The 22,200-nt window shown below is 38.5% G+C and overlaps 1 long non-coding RNA gene across 1 annotated transcript in view; it reads right to left on the bottom strand.

Moving 5' to 3' along the window:
* Window positions 1-22,200, bottom strand: part of LOC121524098 — a 54,229-nt gene that overhangs the window by 4,344 nt on the left and 27,685 nt on the right. Inside the window, exon 2 of the long non-coding RNA XR_005993092.1 lies at window positions 21,597-21,724. This is a non-coding gene — a long non-coding RNA (uncharacterized LOC121524098). The remainder of the gene's footprint in view (window positions 1-21,596; window positions 21,725-22,200) is intronic.

The raw sequence follows: 22,200 nt of genomic DNA, 5'->3' as shown, positions 1-22,200 counted from the left end.
ATGGAAAATCCAGAGTCCGAGACCGAGACAAGACCGAGTAAAAATGCTCTTGAATCGGAGAGAAGAACAAGACATTCAAAATGTGGTCTTCAGACCAGTCTCGAGTACTACAATACTACTACTAGGTACTAAAGATGCCTAAAGAAGGGGTTAAATGATTTTGAGACTGGAGAAATCATTATCAGTTGCATTTTCAGTTGAATTTGGAAAATCTATTTGAAGCTAATTCAATTGCTTTTGTCTGATTTGTTCATTGCAAACAGCTAAAAGTCTGCAAATGTGTACAGAAAACCTGATCTGTAGTGGGGTTTGAATAATTTTGATCATAGGTGTGATTTTGATACTAACATCATCTATCTGTGTCCTTTAGGCACTGTTTTTATGAATACACATCAGAAAATAACATAAGCTCACTTCTTCACTGCATGACCATATGTAACAAAAATCATCACAATTATTGTAGCTTATTTTTCCCAGTCTACAAACAAAGCCGTCACATTAAATTACACATGATCAGAGGCTAATGTAGCTGTAGGAAAGGGGCTTATTATCTTTACCTATATCTACAAAGTTAACAATGACAGGACAAATGCAGATATATTTCATGCATTGACTCATGGGATGCTGCAGTAGACAAAATAGACTTGACTTGTAAACACAGTATTTGTGCATTTTGTGTGGTGTTTATTGTGTATTGAATATTTTACTTTGTGGTACTTCCGGTTTCCGGAGCTGGTTGCTGGCTGCTAACTTGACTCTGTTTCTCCTGAGGCGTTCACCCTGCCCCCCTGGTGCTGTGGAGAGGCACACCTGCAGCGAATCCTCTAAATTACACCTGCTATTTAAGACTGGCTGCAGCTCTCTACAGCGCCTGAGTCTTGTCTACATTACCTCACGGTAAACGTCGTCTCCGGGCTCCTTCTCGTGATCCTTCAGAGAAGTTCTTTGTGCTTTTGATGATTCCAGTGATCTCTAGTGTTTGCATTTTGTGTACATTGTCGCTAACGTGCCTCTCCTCCTTTTTTCCAGTGCCTCCTGCTCAATTCACCACAGCCAGCTCCAGCACTCCCTCACTCCCTCCTGGACTCTTGGAATCCCTTTCCCTGGTGCACTTATCCTCACAATAAAACTGTTAAAACTGCTTCCGTCTCCGCACCTGAGTTCAACCCTTACACAAAACATCACATTTTGAAATTTATCAGGGGAAATCATGTTGAACTGAGACTGAGTGCTTCATCTTTGTATCAAATGGTATTTACTTTTGTGTTTCTGTGGCAGTTTTAATAGTATTTTATGTTCATAATATGTGATTATAGTAAAGGTAAATTTAAACATTAGGTTTCTCTTTCAAACATTCTGCTGTTCTGATCGTCAGCATGTTAAAGTCCCAGTTTTATCTGCACATATACTGACCAAAAACAGTTTCCTATCATTATGTAACCCACCTCAGACTAAAGCTTAACTTCACTGAGGTCAGCATGGCAGCAACATTTCTCCACTGAGACGGCAGATTCTCCGTCCAATCAGAACTTAATCTTAAACACATACACACAAACTGATGAATGGTTAGGAAAAGAGTCATCTATTAAAATCTACACCGGAAACATAACTCAGCAGCTCTGTCACTACACAGAGGAAATACTAATGCAGATTTTCCAGATAAATATCTCATCAGTCCCTAATGACCTGACGGTGACTTTTAAAACCTCTGCTCCATGTTTTTTACAGACGCTCCACATCACAGCGTTATTAATCTCTGTGTTACATATCTGCCACAGCTGGCACATCCAGACCTGCTGGCAGAGTGACCCTCTCCTGTTACACAACTCTTTGAAAGCTATTTTATTTTACTTTAAACGTCTGCTCCACTACATCACACAGGGAGATATTGTACTAATAATACTGCACATTTTTTATTCAGCTGCTAAACTTAACTTTTAGTTCTTTGAGCTTAAAAACCTGATCTTGTACCTCAAAAATATATTTGTGATATACTTGAGACAAAGTGTGCATGGGTGCAAAGTTTTAAGAAAATCCTTAATGCATTCTAGCAATATCCCTTTAACAAACAAGGAATGAACGTTAGGCTAATTTACCTTGACTTTTGATCTTTGACCTTCAAAGTCTAGCCATTTCATTCTTTAGTCAGACTGAAAATTTGTGGAAAGTTTTGGAAAAAAAAATCCCCCAAAATGCCCTTAAGATAATGTGTTGACAAGTAAGAGTTGAACTTGAGGTATGATGACCTTGATCTCTGACCTACAGCCTCAAAAATACAACATGTTCAACCTTGAGTCAGAGCTGACTTATGGTACTGTGATGAATGCCACCTTTGCAATAATATGGTTCATGAAATTTCATCCCTTCTGGATACTCCACAGTCAATTCTAAGTTATATTGTTGGAAGTGGAAGTGTTTAGGAACAACAGCGACTCAGTTTGTCTTAAGCTGTATTTTTTTAATACACTGGGACCTAACTGCCGCTTTTGAGTATCTGATATCCCCTTCATGCTATCTTATAGAAAGGGTCCATAATTCTGACCTGTTTTTTATGTCAGCACAGTGGCTCAGGACAGTTTGTACTGGCACACTTATTTTGGCGAGTTATGTAAGAGTTGTGGTGTTCCAAAGAAAAGTTTCTATTTGAAAAAAGCAACCCAGTTATGCAAGTCACATATCTCATATTTACATATTTCGTTGTAGCTTGGACGAGACAGCACAAAATGCATCACTGCTCCAAATTCAGGGTATCACAAGAATATGTGTTGGCAAATGTTGTCGATATGATTTTAATTCTATATTTTGATTTTTATTAAGGTAAAGTTTGTAAAAGAAAATCCTCTTTATGGCTGTGGGATAGTAAAGATAAAATGCATTCAATAATATAATATAATATAAAATTATTAGATATAATATAATAAAACATAATACAATATAATATGATATAATATAAAATAGTATAATATAAATTATTAAATATAATATCATTCAATATAATATAATAGAACGTAATAGAACATATTATAATGAAGCATTTTGATGATATCATGTTCACATATCTGGCCAAGAAAGCAAAGGATGAACATGAGGCCTAATGGCCTTGACCTTTAATAAATGGAAGTATATTTTATAGTTATATATTATATATTTTATATGTATGGATATACAACCAACCTGAAAATGTAATGCTTCTGGCATGGAGGCATAAAAAGCAGAATTAAAGAATGGCACCAATTCAGAATGGTGAACACTGAGGGAGGCTGAAGAGAATCTAAAGCCCAGAGCTTTGTCTGAGGTAAGGCTGAGGTGAGATTGATGATAAGACAAACCCTATCACTAATTCCTTTTGTCCCTCATCAGCCACATCATTCAGTTGATTTTGTGAGTTTAATCTTAAGCCATTATGTTACACCCACTCAAGGCTGACTAACCAAGATCTTACCAAGAGTAAAAAGACCCAATTTGAGATCTGAAAATCTCCAGCTGCCCACCAAAACACCTTTGTACAACCATAACATGAGACTCAATCATTCATTTTTAGCTCATTATATTTTTGTGGCATAAAAGGGGAATTTAAAAGCAAATGCTTTACTTTAAGATTTTCACATTACTCGAAAGGTGTTTGTGGAGTCCCAGTACAATTAATGAGTCACTGCTATTTATTTTGTTTTAATCAGGCATCTGCAAAGTCACTTTAATTTTCTTGACACGGATCTCTGTAAACGTACTTTTAGGCCCAACAAACTCCTTCAGGTAGCATCTCCAAGGACACTTACAACTTCTTAAAATCGGGAGGCAAGCGGCATTGTAGATTGCTTAACAGAGTGTCATCAGTTGATCTAAGACCAGTTAAACCGTGACACTAGTTGTATATGTCACACAAGATAAATGATTAAAACTGTGTTAAAACTTCTAGCTGTGTTTACTTACTTCAGAGGTGTATATAAAAATGTAATTTTCTGATTATTAAAAGTTATTATTATCTTTTTTTCTATGATTTTATTTGATTATAAATGACCTTTGGCTCACACTTCAAAAAGCAATGCTTTATGATGACAGTTGTGTATTATTATTTTCATATTCCCTCTTAATGATGGGGGAAGAGTGCACAGGAGCTATTATGTATGGGGGGGCAAATCATTTTGGATCCTAACTTATCAACATTTATAAATACCCATAAAGGTTTTCAGCTGTAAAAGAGGCCTTGGTGTAACTCTCTAAGTTAAAGTTCAGAGGAGGTTTTGTTTGAGATATTTGCAGATAAAAAACCACAGACTGAAATCAAAAGTCCATTTATTTGAACCTGTGCAGGTTACCAGAATCACCTGGCTCCTCCTGTTCATATTCAAATGAGTGGTTTCATGTTCTCCAGAGTGAGTCACGCTCTGTTTGCCTCTGGGTTGCTGCTTTGAATACCGTGGCAGGTTAACCTGGTTCTCTTTGTTGATACTACATCGAGCAACCAAAGCACAAAGTTTTTCTTTAACGATTGCATAACAGCTGAATTTTCCGAACTCATTTCCTTAAAATAACACATCAAGGCTCTGATACCCCTGAATGCTTCCAATGAAGCTGTGGGCAAGCTTCCCCTTAGATTCTGAGCGTCTCCTGAGCCGTGATAAGCATTTTGAACCAGCAGTGTGCGTTTCTGTGAAGATGACATTACTGTGCATCCCGTCATGGGATTTAAATTATGACAGATGGAAAACAAAAGGCCCATTCTGCAGCCTCACAGGCCGTGTTGGCAGCAAGCATGTGCAACTCTGATAAGTAATGTGAGTGCGCATGCTTTCCCTGTAGCACCACATGAGACGAGACGTGCGGTTTCACGTGCACTCGGGAAAAAATGAGAGTGTTTGTGTGTTTTTAGGAAAGGAAGAAAAGGAGAGGTCAAAGACACTGATACGGTCAGTGTCAGGTCCGGACGCTGACCAGTTTTTCCCCTCGTGAATTATGAAAGAGAGCTGTACTAGTCTTCATTGACACACATCCTGCAGCACAAGACTTTTTTCCATCATAAAGACAGGAAACATAAACTTAGAGAGGAAGGTAAAATACAGGGTTGGAACTCTCAGTAGCTAACTGTTAGCATTAGCTTAAAAGTACTGATACTTGATTTTTAATCTACAGTTGAACAATTTGAAAAAGGGTGTTCATTTAATGTTGAACTTCTGTTTTTATCCCAGCATCAACACGTTCCCAGGCATCCATTTACCGTTATGTTATGTAGTGTGGGAAGCTAAAAATGCTATCAAAAATGCTAACACCACAACGTTTCATATAATCATCAAGAAACTGAATAATCCGTCTGTTTTCAGAGCTTCCAGATTGGTATAGACTGTAGATCATGTCAAATTGGAGATTTTGGGCCATAGTTTAAAGTGAAACAACATATTTGAACTTTTCGCTGTAGTCAGAGAGGAGATCCCGTTAGCATTTAGGGTCTGTGTCCACAGCTGGTGCTGGCAGCACTCACAGACTCAGTTTCAGAGCGCTTGTCACCGTCATTTACTGTAGCTAACAGAGTTCAGCTTTCCTCTGTAGTATCCCTAACATCGTTTTAAAATAGCTCGGTGTGCTTTATATTTCCTTTGTCCAAGGAAATATTGCCAAGACAAACTCAAAGACTAGTGAAAGGAATCCTGTCCTGGCTAAGGATTTTCTCGGGTAGCTAATTTTCCTATAGGATTAAACAGGCGTTGGGGTAAAGCATGGCTAAAATTAGCAGCTAGCTCTGCCAGCCTTCATTCCTATATGATACTTTGTTGGGTTACTCATCACTTTGGTTGATTTTTATTTCCCTAAAATATCAAAGAACTAACCTAAGATTCCTAAACATATTTGTAAAGTATCCCAAACCGTTTCAGTGAAACTTGATTGTAAAGCCAAAACATTCCAATATGAATTTTCCCCCAAAAGACATGAACTCTGAGTTCTGATAAAACTGGCGCTTCAGCAGCACCCACGCCAATCTCTTCCGCCATAATTGCACCGGCCTCTTGTTGCTGCTTGCCTACTTCCAGAAAAAGAGAAAAAAAATTACAGAAATTTCCTACATTTACATGAAAATTTTGGAAAATTTCCAATAAAACATCCCCTAAACATCCAGAAAAAATTCCCATACAAATACCAAAAAAATTCAAAGCAGATCCCCCCCAAAACTTCAAATGAATCTCTCCACCAGACACAAACATATCCCAACCATGTCCAATTATCTAAAAGTTTTAATAGCAGAACATTTTACTAAGTCGTAGGAAGCCAAACGTCATGTATCTATTTGTACATTCAGGGTCTAAGGAGGTTTATGTACTCTAAATGAAAAGTCTGAGCCTAAGTATGTCAAACTTTTCTTTTACTTTCAATATCAAATAAATCATGTTTGCTCTTTGTTGCTTCGGGGTAAGACTGTGACGTTCAGCCATTCTAGTTCAGGCAATTTCCTGCCAAAGGAAGAATCTGAGCTTTAATACATATTTATGACATCAGTCAGTGTTTTTAGTTTTTTTATCTGCTAACATTTACAGGAAAAAAACGGAAGAATATTTTATGTGCAGAGAGAGTAACATTGAGGGATGAGACCTCTGACATGATAGTTATGAAGAGAGTCGGAATGTTTGATCCCAAACTGGAAGAACAGATTATTCAACCAAATTCAACAACTAATAGAAAAATAACAGAAGAAATCTTTGTTGAAGATGTGACCAGAGTAGCTGGGTAACGTGCCTCTAGTCAAACTGAAATTGTGCAGCACCTTCAGAAAAAAACACTAAAACTCACAAATCTAAAGACTTATTTCTGCTGCCTTATCATACGTATGCACATCTTTTACATCGAGGTGGACATAAAAAAAATAACCCACTAGAGTTTCCTGTCTTACACAGAGCTCCACACCTCCTGTTTTCTTGCTCTGTCTTCAGCCCATGCTGTGCTCTTATAGTTCTCTGTCTTTGTGCCCGGGTGAGCTGATGTCATTTATTTGTTTGTAGTTCAAAACAACTCACACAATGGAAGAGAAGAGAAGAAGCAGCAATAAACCCAGAGCAATGCAGGCATCAGTGACAACAGAACGACACTGATCAAGTCAGATTTTGCATAAAGGAGGAGCTGGGGTGGAGGAGGGTTGCAAACAGCAGCTCGCAGAGGGAGCAGCAGAGAAGGTTGAATATAGCAGCATGAGTGTGATTAGCCAATAGCATGCTGAGAGCAAATCAGCTGATCGTCAGCTGATGAGGGCTTGCGTGAGATCAGCTGATCTCAATTATATGGCAGCGCTTGACTCTGAAGCCTGTCTGAGCTAATGCTATATGCCTGATTTTTGCTGCTCTAGCTTAGACTATAGGCCACGTTGCTCAACACTGTCCTGGTTTTTCGACTTTTTGGTAGCATGAGCTGCCAACAGAACTCCAATAAGTCGCCAAGAAGCAACATTAAGTATTGATCAAAGGAGCCAATGCTTAGTCGTAAAAAACTGCAGTTCCTCAAGTCTCCACTTGGGGCTGGCTGCTAAAGACAAAGAATCCTCATTAGGTCTCATGTTAATGTCCATTTTTACAGCAGAATAAACGTGCCTGCAGCCTAGCATAAACCCACTTTAGTCTTTGTTTCTTTCTTTGTCAAAACTGAATGAGGTCAGTTTTATCTGTCTGCTTTGGTTATATAATGTCAGAGCCAGGAAAATTATGTTTAATGCAGGGAGTGACTGATTTGACTGACAAGCGGGCACAATTTTTATTGTTTGCCAGGAGGTTAGGCTCCAATTTGGCTAAATCCTTTTAATGACTCTAAACTATTGACTTTGAGTAAAGCTGTTTTCATTGTCTGGAAAATGCTACAGAGGCAACCATCGAGAAACAGAGATATTTATTCATCCTGCCTCCAGTCCACCTATTTGCCTGCTTCTCAACCAGTTGGATTAACCTGGAGTCAATATATCCAATATCATGACTGCCATCGCTAAGCTTCATATCGCCCCTACAGAAAAAAGTTGACATTGAAGCGGTTCTTTATTCAGCGGTGCTTCAGAGAGTCATCCTGTGATGATGGAAGTTTGAGTCTGCTTTGATTGCGGACTGATTCACTAACAAACATTTATGTAACCATCAGCTGTTGTAACCATTACCTCAAATGAACAAACTTTCAATCCACCCAGTGTTCTCGGTTGAACTGGGTTTTCTTTGTGTCTAAATTTTCGATGAGCTCACAGTGGCTGGCCACTCTTCAAACGATGACAGCAAACCACTGTCGCCACAGCAAATAGTCCCTCATCTCGTTACATAACATTAAATAACAATATTTATCAAATTCATACTTTAAAGTAGAAAACAGGATGCTTAAAAGTGTAATAAAAGACCATTCAAATGCACATATTTGTAATATTTGTCCAGCCATACATTCCTTTTTTATATTCTTTTGTAGAAAATTTGGGTGTTTAACCCTCTTCCAAAACTCCTTTAAAAGAACAGAATAGGGGATGAAATAATCCCTCTTAGATGAAACTGCTCATTGATCCATCCACAATAAGACTGCTTTAACTGAAGGGGTTATAAGATAAAAAGTATGAATACTGAGGCCCTAAAGGAAAGAATAAATATTATAATACTATCAAAAATGTATTTTTTTAAAGTAGTCAAAATAATCCTGTTCTGAATTAATCCACAGACAGACTCAAATGTTATTTCTGTCAAACTAATCAGTCTTTACAACACTTCATAGCCAGAAATAGTCGCTCCACCCACCAGGATTTAGCTCAAATCTTCTCAAACAGACCCAAAATCACTGTGAGCAGCCTGCAGTGCTGGTAAACGTGTTGTTCTCCCTAATCCTTGTTTTCTGCACTCGTCTCTGCATGTGATGTATGGATTATTTAATGTTTGTTTGGGTACGTTTCTAAACTTGTATTCAGGGTCCGGCAGCCAAAAACAGGCAGTCCTCCCACTGCGGCTGCACCTGCAGGTCAGAGCCCGTCTCCCCCGCCGGCTCCTCTCCTCTCAGTGAGTTACATAACAGACTCCTCCACTGGACCGCAGAGAGCGGAGCAGTCAAAATTCATGAGACTCAGAGCTTTTCCCAGGGTAAATAAGCTAATAAAAAAGACATTAAACCTAAACCACAACTTACATCCTCTCACAGGCCGGGAAAGCAATAACAAATGTTCTCAGTTATGTAGAGGAAACACTGGTAAACAAATCCTTTTATTGCTACATAGTCAGCATTTTCTCTGTGGTTTTAAAGTGAAATTGAATTCAATTTAATATGAAATGTTATGTAACAACAGCCTTTACCTACTCACAGCCTTTCTTGCAAACAGTCTATAAAGGACCATATGAACATACAGCTAAACTAAGATGCTGCAGGTGAACTCATCTCTCTGCAGCGGGTGTTTTTGAGCAACAAAAAAGAACAATTTTACTGGTACTAGCCTCCTAAATACAAATATTTTCTGGCTTTTTGTTCTAATTTGTTTTTTTTACTAAGGTGCACAATCCATATTAGCTTAAAAAGTTAAATATTATATCAACAGATATAAAAATTTCTTCCGATTAAGTCAGAAGCAGGAAAAAGGAGGAGCTGGGGTGGAGGAGGGTTGCAAAAAGCAGCTTTCAGAGAGAACAGCAAAGGCTAAAGCAGGAAGTAATCATATGTGTTTCAAAAGTAGAGCAGGTAGAAGGCTTAAAACTTCTGTTTCTTGCAGATGCCCCCTCTTTCAGGCCAGTACTGAGAGACACCTTCTCTGTCTGGAGCGAAGTGGCATAATTCGCTGTTACAACAAAATTTTTGTTTTAATTAATAAAAAAACAAAGAACTTTATTCTGTCAGTTTCGTTCATGAAATAGCTACATTGCAAACATTACAGACTAAACAATATTTCATAAAAAATAGAGAAAGGTCAGTTGTCTAATCAAGGCAGGGCCACCCCTGGCCAAAGTGAGGCCCTAAGCAGATCCTGATATGACTGAATAATAACTGAGGCCCTCATGGTGATGAGGCCCTACGCGCTGTGCATAGCTGGTGTATAGGCAGGGGTGGGCCTGAATCCAGGATTAAATTACAGACCTATTTTAGAAGAAGCTCTGCAAACAATGGCTAGCTTAGATTTGTTTGTATAGCTTCATTTGTGTTGCTTGGTTAGCTTAGCTTCATTAGCATAGCTTTGCAAGTGACGTAGCTAGCAACACCACATAAGCAAATGTAACTATGTTAGTTTAAACTTGGGCAAACAAAGCTAAAACTAATGTAGCTAAAGCTAACCTAGCCAAATCTAAAATAGCTAAAGCTAACATTGCTACATTAGCTACATAAGTAACATAGCTACGTGCCAACTTATAACCAACAGATATTCTAGCTTTAGCAAACAGCAGAAGTTAATGTATCAGCTTCAGCTTTTGCTACGTTGGCTATGTAGCCACATGACCTGTCTCGCATACATAGCTAATGTAGCTTTAGCTACATTAGCTGCATTAGTGTTTTCACAGAGGAAAAACTTTTTTCCTGTAAGCAGACTGTTTAGTTGGCTTTTTAAACATTTTGTAATCAGGTTTTTATTGGTCAGGTTTTAGACGTTAACTTTTGCGTCTCATAGAGGTGGTCTGAAAGAGGGGGGTCTGAGAGCTGCTGTCTGCAGCCAGACTGTCTTGACCTGTCTTTGCTCTTTACTCTGTGTTTTCACCCCCACCCCTTTGGATATCCACAGCACCACCAGGGGCTTCAGCCTCATTTTTTTCAATCATCAATCAAATTTATTTATAAAACACATTTAAAAACAGCAACAGCTGGCCAAAGTGCAGTACAAGACAAGGAGTCACACAGAAAAGCCAAGATGCACACCTGTTAAACTATGTCATCAAGACACTGTGTGAGTGCGTTTAAGTCTGACTGGTTGTTTGGTTTTATGGGGAGATAAAGCTGTATATCATCAGCCTAACAGTGGTATGAAATATTGTGCTTTTCTATAACTTTACCTAATGGGAGCATGTAAATAGGTCCAAACATGCCTGAAAGTTCTGCACAGTACGGTATATTCAAATATGTATTTTGATGAAAAACAACAAAAACACAAACAAAACCAAAAAAAAAACTACCAGATGTGCCATTTTTATTGAAAAGGCTCCTTAATTTATGACATGTAAACATCAAGATGAACATCTTTGGCAGATGTTTTTTGGGAGAGGACAGGTGCGGGTCCTGGCCTGACCCTGGGTACAGGCAAGAGAATCTAATCTTTAGGAAAAGGGCAACTCAGACAGGCTGTCCAAATATATAAAAATTGTGAAATTTTCCTTGAAACTAATGAAACGGGTTGCAAACAACCTTTTGGCTCTGTAGTTTATTGCTCCTCCCCTTCTCCTCAAATACAGAAACAATTGCTTTAAATGCTTTTTAGAGCTGAAGGGAAACAGACAAATTAATGTGACATTTGCAAACTGGTCACCCGGCGCAGCAACAACCACTCACTTCCAGCGAGTGCATGCTGATGTCTGGCTCACTGGGTCTCACTTGGCATTTCGACTGTGTGGGTTTCTCACAAATGACTCCTTCGCAGGCTGTGTGGGTGTGTGAAGAACGTAGCTGTTAACGTCCCACTTATGGTGACTCCAATATAAAATACAGAGATTTTCCTGAGATTCCAGCAATTTAAGTTTCTATTGGTTATTTTTTTAAGTAATCGGCTCGCTATTTATGTCATTTACAAGAAGAGTGCCAAAGAATATTCCTCTCAGTGAGGTACCACAGTCATGGTTTTGGTTTCAGTTTTAGATTCCTGACACTTAGTCTAATAAAAGCTCAGATGATTTAGAGGATTTTCCCAAAACATCACCCACTGAAAAAGTGAAAGGGAAAGTAAAGACTGTTTAAAAGAAGATGACCAATCTGAAGGAAAGATATCCTTTTATACTTCCTGTAAGTCTGTAAGATGAGGAATCTGTGTGTGATAGGAGGATCTGCCTTCACATAAACACTCAGATATTATGTAAATGTTCTTGCAGACATGCTCAGTGATTCGTCATCACCTCAGGCCTGCACCTGCTCCCTGACTCTCATCTTCAAACTCTTCATGGGCTCATTAATATTAATCGCACGGCTCCAGAATGACGTAAAGCATCCTCTGATAAACCCCCGTCAGCTCCCTAATGTCCAGCCGCGATGATGTCATCTAATGCCCAGCAGACTATACCGCACAGATTAAAACCCTCGGCATGGTGACGCAGCACTTACTGTTTAATCTGGAGCTCGGAAACAAATAACTTGAGAGTAAGGCACTGCATCATTTCTGCTGCTGATGGCTAGAGATGTGAAATACATCAGTGAATGCTAAAGAAGTTGTACAGTCACTCTGCACTGTTATGTAAAGGACAAGAGCGCCTGCAGCACATCAGTGAGAACAGGAAAGTGAGGACAAGGCACGGTGTAAAAGTCTCTCTCTGCAGTATTCACTTGTGTTTATATAGTTATCATCATTAAGAGCTGAAACAACAAGGCAATAAATCTGCAATTTTTTTGCTTGTTAACATATTTAGTAATCTTTAAAACTTTGATATTTCAAAGGGAAAGCACAGCACACAATACAAATAACACTTTCATGCAGGCCTTATTTACTGTGCTCCTTTTTGTTTAAAAAGACCAGGTTTTTACTGTACATTTAGAAAAGTGTCAAAATAATCAAGCTGTTGCTTATGTATAGAAGAGTCATACCGTTATTGTAAACACAGCTTTGCAATAAAAATGCAATTATAATCATATCTATGCTGCATTAATGACTGGACTTTGACCAGTTAAGCCTGGAAACTCTCCATAAGTATATGCACCCTGGCTAATCTTATGAATACAATACCTCAAGAACTTTTTGAGGAACTTTCCTCAAAATGATCCACTTTGATTCAAAGAAATCAGACAAAACTTTGGAGGTCATAGGTCAAAGTCAAGATCATTGGGCCTCAAGTCCAGCCTTTGCTTGAGAACACAATATTTCAAGAGTGTTTCGAAGGCTTTTATTCAAACTTTGCAAAAATGTCCACTCTGAAATAGGGATAAGACCTTGGTTGTCTTTGTTCATAAGTCATTGGGTCAAGTATTTCCACTATCCAGCATTAACCAGTCTTTGGCTGGTTCCATGGGCAGATGTTCGGCAGAGCAGCCAAGATGTTGGGCTGAAATATGCCATTTACCAAATAGGTAAATAGTAAACAAAAATAATAAACAACTTGTATTTCTTGCTAACAAAATAAATTATTTTTATACCGTTGTATAAAAAGTAGAAAATAACTTTGCTGCTCACATTGCACAGTCAGCTCTGTTTTTGAGTTTTAGTGGCCTGGATAGGAATGAGCACATGACTAGTGCTTCTTCTACTGGGTTAGGCTACATGCCTTGCAACACCTGGCTACTTATCGCGTGACCACACAGCCAGTAGTTTGTTTTTAAGGGCGTGGTACATTACAAGGGAAAAAATTGAAATAATTGACACAGCAGGTTTATGTTGATTAGAGGCTCTAAATGTCAGTTTAAATTATTTTTTGATTAATTGCCCCGCCCTACCACTTATCCTGTTTTGGGTCATGGGAAGGGCTGGAGCCTATCCCAGCTGTCATTGGGCGAGAGGCAGGGTACACCATGGACTGATTGCCAGTCAATTGCAGGGCTGAAATTTAGAGACAAACAACCAGGCACACTCACATTCACACCTACAGCCAATTTAGAGTCCCCAGTTAACCAAACGAGCATGTTGTTTTGGTGGTGGGAGGAAGCCGGAGTACCCAGAGAGAACCCACACATGCACAAGGGAGAACATGCAAACTCCACACAGAAAGGCCCTGACCTGCCTTGCTGTGAGGCAACAGTACTAACCCCTGTACCGCCGTGCAGCCCACCATCTCAAAATTTAAATCCCTGTCATAAGTAGCAAGGATGGGTTAGATATGGCAAGAGTTAGATAAAAAAGGAAAAAAAAAAAACAAAAAGTGGCAGAAATAGGTTAAAAAGTGGCAAAAATGAGTGGAGTATTTAGTGAAATGGGAAAAAGTGGTTAAACTGGCTCAAATGGGTTAACTGAGGTAGAAAAATAAGAAGAAACTGGCAGAAATTGGCATAACAAATGGTCAGATGTGGTCAAAATGGGCACAATTGGTGCAAAAAGTGGTAAAAAAAGAGGTTAATAGGGACAATAGTGGGCCAACAGAGGCAACAACAGGTGGGAGGTGCCAAGAATTGGTTTAGAAGTAGCAAAAACAGGCAGAAAAAAGTTATGAAAAGGGACTAAAATGGACAATAACAGGTTAAAATTGGCAAAATCAGCCCTATTCTTGACTGGTAAATGTCTATCTCTTTGAGGCATGTACAGTAACAGCCAGGTGGTAGGTCTAGTTTCATTTAGATGACAAAGTTGTGTTGATTTAAGTCTGGAGAATGCTCTGAGTTTGAAAATAAGTTGATCTGCAGATGACACTTATATTTTCAACTGGTCATGTGCCTCTGCCACTTGTAGAAACCCTAGGTCAATGTTTCAAGTTAACAGCCGGCTTCATATGACCACTCAGCAGGATCTCCTTTGTTAACCAATAGAAACTCAGTATGTTCAAGTCACTCTGCAGCACAGGCCTCATGTTTGAAGAGCAATCAAACCTGTTAGAGATGCTTTTAAACCACAACATGCTTCTGATTTGGGAGATTTACTTTAGGAGAAGTAACACTCTGTGCCTCGCTTTCACAGCGAAGAGCAGAAGGCCTCCAAAGTAGAGCAAACATTAATGAGGATAATAAACCACATTTTCCTGCATAAACATTTCTAAACTATACACAGAAGAGAAGAATCACAGAGAGAAGAGGCTGAACAGCTTCTGTCAAACAGAAAGGACCTATGATTCATCCGTATTACATGAAGTCCACACCCATGTACATAAATATAAACACCTCAACTCTCACTGTTACATTCCTGCTGCATACCAGAATACACACCTACACACACACAGACACACAAACCTACAGACACAAACCACGGTGTTACTGTTACAGGGATGACACTGTAACTCATTCTTCCAGCACTAATCTTTATAAATGTACTTTTTTTGTATAACTGTTTTATATGGTGTGCAGTTTCCAATGATCTTTGTTTAATCAGCCTAAAATCAAACTCAGATTCTTTCGTTTCAAGTTGGTATAAAGCAGAAAACACATGACACACTTCTGAGTCAGTGGATCAAATTGATTTTTATGCATTTAAAGACTAGAAAGTGTACATTTTTACAATTTCTTATTCATTAAAGTATTTCTACATGACCTTCTTTACCATTCTGTTTAAAGATACAATATGCAGAATTTTTCCAATGAAATATCTTTCTTATTTTTAAAAGTGACTTGATATGTGATATCAAGGATATAGTTCAGGCAGGTCATGGAGTCAAGCGCTGCCATTTAAAAGTTTTCGAAGAAAGAAATTCTCCATTTCTACAATTGTAACATTATATCATAGTGGCTGCCATAGATTGACCCCTCACACTTGGCATTTCCAGCAAGTTCCTTCTTAATACTGCTCCGTTCAATAAAACAGGCGTAAACAGAAAACTAAGGTTTTGTTTTAATTTATATTTCTTGTAATAAGGGAGAAATGCAATGGAAAAAGGCACTTCCATGTTCATGCTGGAGGAGACACCAGAGCGCATGCACATCGTTGGATCCCAGAGCACAAGAGCATTCTGTGGCCGTCTCCAGCATGAATATGGAAGTGCCTTTTTCAGAGCATTTCTTTTGTTTGAAATATTTTTATTAAAGAAAATCGAATCTTCATATAGCATCCACAAAAGCATTTTGCTTTTTCCTTTACATACAAAAAAAAATTATCCAGGCCTGGCATAATTAATGAAATGAATAAGTCCTTTCATCCTTAGTAGTAGGCAAAAAACAAAAAACAAAAAACAAAAACAAAATCATATATATATATACACATACATACATACATACACATATATATACACATATGCATACATACATACATACATATACACATACATACCCACATACATATACATAAAGTCTTCTTATCTAGGTACAAAGTGAACAACAGAACAATAACAAACTGTTCTCATCCCAACCCCAACCTCAACCCACCCCTGGAGTGTCACCTGAACCTATATCTGCAAAGCCAAGTGGATTATTCAACTCTGCAAAAAGGAGACCAATGGGTGCCAAATCTTCTCAAATTTATCCAATTTGTCTTTGAGAATGAATCTAATTCTTTCTAAATGAAGTGTGTCCGTCAATACAGTCAACCACAATTTGATAGTAGGCACTTCAGATCATTTCTCCCTCATTATGAGAACTTGATGAATGAAAACATAATTTTTCTGTTTAGTAAATACGCCTTATGAGATTGCGTAAACAGCGGAGCTTGGCAGCGCTGCTCTGTACTCGTCATATTGTGTTATTATTTTGATTGAGAGCCCCCTTGTGACAGAATTTTGCATACTGCACATTAAATGTAACTATTCTACCATTTTAACAAAATCATTATTTTATGCCAGACTCTTAGACTTGAACTGTGGGAAAGATCAGTTAAAAAGAAAATAGTTGGTGTTGGAAATATCTGGGGCATGTAAATCAGTGATATCTTGGATTTACTGAAGTTTTTTTCTCACCGGAAAAAGAAACAACTTTTACCACCATTGACCGCTATGTCTCTCAGCTTGGTGGTCCAACTAAAGATAAATCCTACTGACTTTAGAAACCCTTTAACTTTAGCAGTAACAGCGTCAAGCATGACTGTTGACTCTAATTCACATATATAATTCATATAAATGTATTCTGAGGCTTCTATGAATTGCACTAAACTTAAGCTGCCGCTTTAAGTAGAGGAAGTTAAATAATCCTTCATTTTCACTGACTGATTACTGCCGTTAACAGACATACCAGTATTTTTCCTTGAACACACTCCCATTCACATCATTCCCAGTATCAGACCACATCCCTGTAATCCCCCCCAGTTTAGCTCAGTTAGGTAAGACTACGTGAGGGGTTGTGTAACTTAACACAAAGCAATCGTAATAGACATTCAGACTCATTCAGCTCACTGGTCTGCACACATCCATGTGTTATAGATGCATGATTGCACACACACACACACAAACACACCCGCTCTCACGCACTCACACAATAAGCTGACATCAAAGAATCGGCAGATAATGACATTTTTAGTGGAAAGATTATAAGTCAGGGTAACAGGAAGTGCTGACATTAATTATGTGACCTTTAAATGTGATGTAATATGTCTCATTACTTGTTTTTTTTTCTGCAGAGGGCGTTTGATAATTACACACAAGTGAGCGGGGATGAGCAGGCTATTTTTACATGTTATATTTTCCATCCTGCTCTGTCCTTGGGGGTGGACCGGCCACATGTCCTACTCGTCCCAGCAAAAGTGGCGGTGTCCTCATTCCTGACAGAGAGGAATCTGTCACATTTTTAAAGAGCAGTGGGACAGACAGTCTAAACTTTCCTTCCTCCGGTCCCTCGGAAAATTTAGTTTCACTTCATGAAGAGTCCAAAGTGGGTCAGATTCTCTACTTTTACTCTGTCCTCAGACTAAGGTTGTCACAATCCAGAATTTCAAACTTAGATATGATCCTAGTGAACAGAAATGTGACATGTTTCAATGACAGAAAGGTCTGGGGTAGCCAATTCTGTGTAATTTCTGGCTTTAAAATACCAGAAAGTGCAAGCAAACATTGGGAACATGTCTGTACAACATGTTTCCAATGTATCTGATTAATTTAGACGGTCGTCTCTCTTTTCTCACAGTTTTTGGTCAAAAATATGACAGAAGTTTTGAAGCTTTGGTACTTCCAAAACAATTGTTCATTAAATTCATAGAGATCACATCATTTAAGAACACAAAACGACCTCTGGCAACTCAGAAGTGGGCACAGTTTATCAAAAATTCAACTCTGTCAACTGCTAATCCCTGAGTAAAGATATTCATACAGTATTCAGTTTAAATGTAATAGATGTTAGCTATTTACATGGATTCTAATGGGCCACCAACTGTCTCAGACTGGCTTATCAAACTTCTTACCTTTGGCTTATTTGACATATGGGTCCAAATGGACTCTGCACTGTTTTAAGATGTGATGCAAAATTATAAGGGGAAATATGTAAAAAATAAAAAAAATCAACAGAAATTAACATTAACATTACTGTAAACAGTCCATCCCAAGCTGTTATTGTGTTTTCTTTATTATCCTCATTAATGAGTGATTTTCAGTGGCATTTATCTTACCAGTAGAAGCTTTACTGTACTCTCCTTAACTGAGGCCCCGTCCACACAGAGATGAAAACGTTATATTGGCGTTTCGTTTTGAAAAAGTTTTCCGTAAAGACGGGATAGTTTCAGGAAATATCCGCGTAAGCACAGAACCACTGAAAACTACTGAAAACGCTGTAGTGTGTATGCCCAGCCTGTACGTGGCACTGTATTGCTGCCACGGAAAATACACCAAAAGAGAGAAGAAAATAGCCGAAAAACTGACACAAACTTTCTTCTAGTTGCCCTTCCGGTTGTTCTCCGTGTTGGATTTAAGAACATATGGTGTATGCGTTTTGCAGTGATGGTATAAAGGAGCATCACATTTTGCTGTAAAAGCCATAGCAAGCTCAGTAGCTTCTGCATCACAAACACAACCCTGTAATCAGTCATTGTTGTTTTGGTCATACCAGCGCAGGCATCTTAAGAGAGCTACGCTGTGTGTGACGTAATCGTTTCAAGAAAGATGCAGCTGGCTGTCCACACAGAGATGAAACGGTAGTCGTTTACATGTTTGTGCACCCTGGGACCCATTTTCAAAAGTTATCATTTACAGTCACCCAAAACGCTGTTTCCATGTGGATGAAATGCCGATACGCCAAAAAAGACTTTTGTGTTTACCCCTGAACTCGTCTCCGTGTGGACGGGGCCTTAGTCTAGTGAGGCCTGCAGGTCTTCAGATGTTGTTCTGAGTTCTTTTGTGACTTCCTAAATGAGTCACCGATGCACTCTTGGAGTCATTTGGTAGGTGGGCCACTCCTGGAAAGGTTCACCACAGTTCAAAGTTTCCTCCATTTGGGGATAATGGCTCTCACCATGGTTTACTGGAGTCCCAATGTAATTAATCGCAGTTAATTCAAGATTTAACAAGAGGGGCAATGTGATCTTTATTTAAAATCTGTATTTACTTTGTCAAAAATTAAAATTTGTTTGGTGAGACATTTGAGCATGAAAAACATGCAACAAAAATAAGAAATCTGGAATGTGGCAAATACTTTTTCCATCAATGTATGTCCCTACCTGTCAATATTCTCTAGAGACTCATATATGTGATGATAGGGAGCTTTTAGATTCAGGTGTTTATGCTCCAATGATGAAAGGTTGTGAACAAGCTGTGAAGTGTCACAAATGCACTTATCTTGTCTGATACCTCTAAGAGCCGATCTCTAAGTGTCTGTTTATGTGTAGCAGTGTTGACATGAGGAGAAAACATAAAGCGTCTCATGACTGCTGGTAAATAAACCGTCTTGTCCACCCCCGTGTAATCGCCAGCATGTGTATGTCACATGTATGCCAAGTATTTACCCAGCATCCATCTGTACCACTGGTATAGATGAATACGAGCCAGAAAACAAAGCCTGACATGTCTGCTGCTCTTCATACCAAGGTTTTAATAAAGACTGTTGTGTTTGTTTTAGATTATTTGACCTAATTCTGGTTTCTTGGCCTACTTTTGGGGTCTTTGGAGCACAAACAGCAGCTTATTTCAATGTTCTTCACTTTGTACTGCTGCTGTTTGTTTTTAGATTGTAAAATGCAAGACTTTCACGTTCTCAGGGAGTTTAATTGTGTGAAATTAATTTTTTTTAAAGCAGCTAGTTATTTTTGGTTATAGGACTGCTCAGATAAAACTTGACTCACTCTGTCACGACTTCATGACTGCTTATGGAGGAACTTAAAGAGGGTGACATGGACAAAAGAAGAAGACTAATAATGTCAGGATAAGGGACCGCCAGGTAGTGGTAAAAAGAAGCAACAAGATGAAGGACACCAAACTATTCAAAGATATTAATCCTACACTTTCCCTTTAGGGTTTCATATATTTATACAGTATTTTTTAGTTAACCAGATACTGTGATGAACATGATTAATTACAAAATACAGCCGAGGATGATGGGAATTTTCAACAAATAAAACCAAATCTGATGAACTTGCAGTTTAGCCTCATTGAAACCTGAAAACCTGCACAATTTTTGTCAGTTGTTGCTTCCCCTAAAAGTCCAAATATAGAGACATGGTGGAGGGAGATGAGATGTCAGAGGAGCAAAAAGGAAAACCATGAATGTATGCATAAAAATTTTACTGCATCTTTAAGCTCCATATTTAGCCGGTTAGATATTTGAACACTTAGAAGGTAAACTTTGCTGCCAGAGGCCTCTCAATCAAAACAATAACAAAAGATAAGCTCCACCTAATAATTTCACAAACCTTGTAAAGCTGATGGCTGGCCAGACTCCATGTCTGTCATCAGGTGGATCTCAGGTATAAACTCACCTTTTTAAATCGGCTTTCAATGAGTGATTTCGATGTTGCTTGTTTGTTTGGCTGTTATGTTGTCTTTTTTTGGTGTGTAATGTCTTTTTAACTATTGCATTGTCTTTGAGTTTTTTAAAAGTGCTTTATAAATAAGATGTATTATTAATAATGATAAAAAATAAAAAACTATTGCTTAGTTATTGAAAAAAACGTATTCAAACTTGCACAGCTGCTGATTTGTTGGAAGCATATTTACTGTAACAAACTGACATCAACACTTCTTCTTCAGTGATACTGCCTTTTTATTCTAAAGCTATATTTGTCTGCTCTACAGTAGCTTGCATGACTTTACAGTAGATGTTTGATTTGTCATAGTTTGTTCCCTTATAACATGAACACTGACTCTTTTCTATTTCTGTGTCACGCTAAGTCATGACGGTGTGGCGAGGAAAATTCAGAGTTGATGACACTGAAGCATAAAAATAGATTTTAACTGTCATTTTTGTATTTATTACATTATTTTGTGATCTACTCACTCAAATGTATAAAACTGTAAACTTAAAAAGGACTTTTTGAGTCTGTTAAGATTACAAAAGAGGAAAAAACGTCCACGTAACAGTTCGGTTAATTTCTTTTTTAGTGTGACTCAACCTTTCATATTTAGACTCACACGGGTCTTAAGGTGACCAAAGTAGCGTGGCCTGTTTCTATTTCTGTGCCAGCAGGTGATAAGCCTTTCTATGTCTGGAGAGCATCCCTTTAAATCCAGCCTCGCCTACTGGGTGACCCGCATACATACAGATTTATCTCAGTTTCTACTGAGCTGGAACAAATTCTGATTCATACATCTCTCATACAGATAGTTACCTCTGTATTTTAGACTGCCAAAGGAGCTCAAATACTTTACATTTACAGTAAAAGACCAAAGACAGTGAACACACTAACGCCCACACAGATCGGACGCGCTGCTAATCAGGTTAAAGATAGCAGCAGGTGAGCCGCTGCTGTTCTCAGACTGACCTACTGTACAGACAGAGTGATCTCAATCCCTCACCTCCTCTCAGCTCCTTGCTGCTGATCACTGATTACACTTCCTTTTGGTCCACAGAGGTTGACTTGGCGCTCCTGAATCGGCTGAATAAGGCTGAAGCAGGAAACTGGTGGGCAAACACAGAAGCAGTTCTGTGAAGGAGAGCAAGATGGGATAAACACTTTAGCAACTTAGATAAACTAAGTTTGAGTTGTGTTTAAGACAAGAGTTTCTGGATTGACAGCATGAATCACCTTATGATTATACTGACATTTTCAACTGTTTAATCAAAACATGCCGATGTGCTTTAATCTCTTACTTTTTCTTTAAAATGGCATTTGTTTGCAAATGCAAAGACAAATTTCTGCCTTTTGCATGCAAATATTTTCTTTTCTATTCTAGCTAATTTCATGGGTTTTCCTGACAAATCAGGGTCTGATGTTTGCATGCTAAGCTGTTCAGTGGTGCAGTGGCTAGCACTGTTGCCTCACAGCTAGAAGATTCTTGGTTTGAATCCCTTTCAGATAGGGCCTGTTTGTGAGGAGTTTGCATGTTCCAGTCCGATACAATCCAAATCTATTTATAAAGCACCATTAAAAATTACAAAAAGTTGACCTAAATGCTGTAA

Source organism: Cheilinus undulatus, linkage group 16 (genome assembly GCF_018320785.1).
Source record: "Cheilinus undulatus linkage group 16, ASM1832078v1, whole genome shotgun sequence".
NCBI lineage: Eukaryota > Metazoa > Chordata > Actinopteri > Labriformes > Labridae > Cheilinus > Cheilinus undulatus.
The sequence above is the reverse complement of the archived record's forward strand: the minus strand, read 5'-3'. Positions and strand labels throughout refer to the sequence as shown.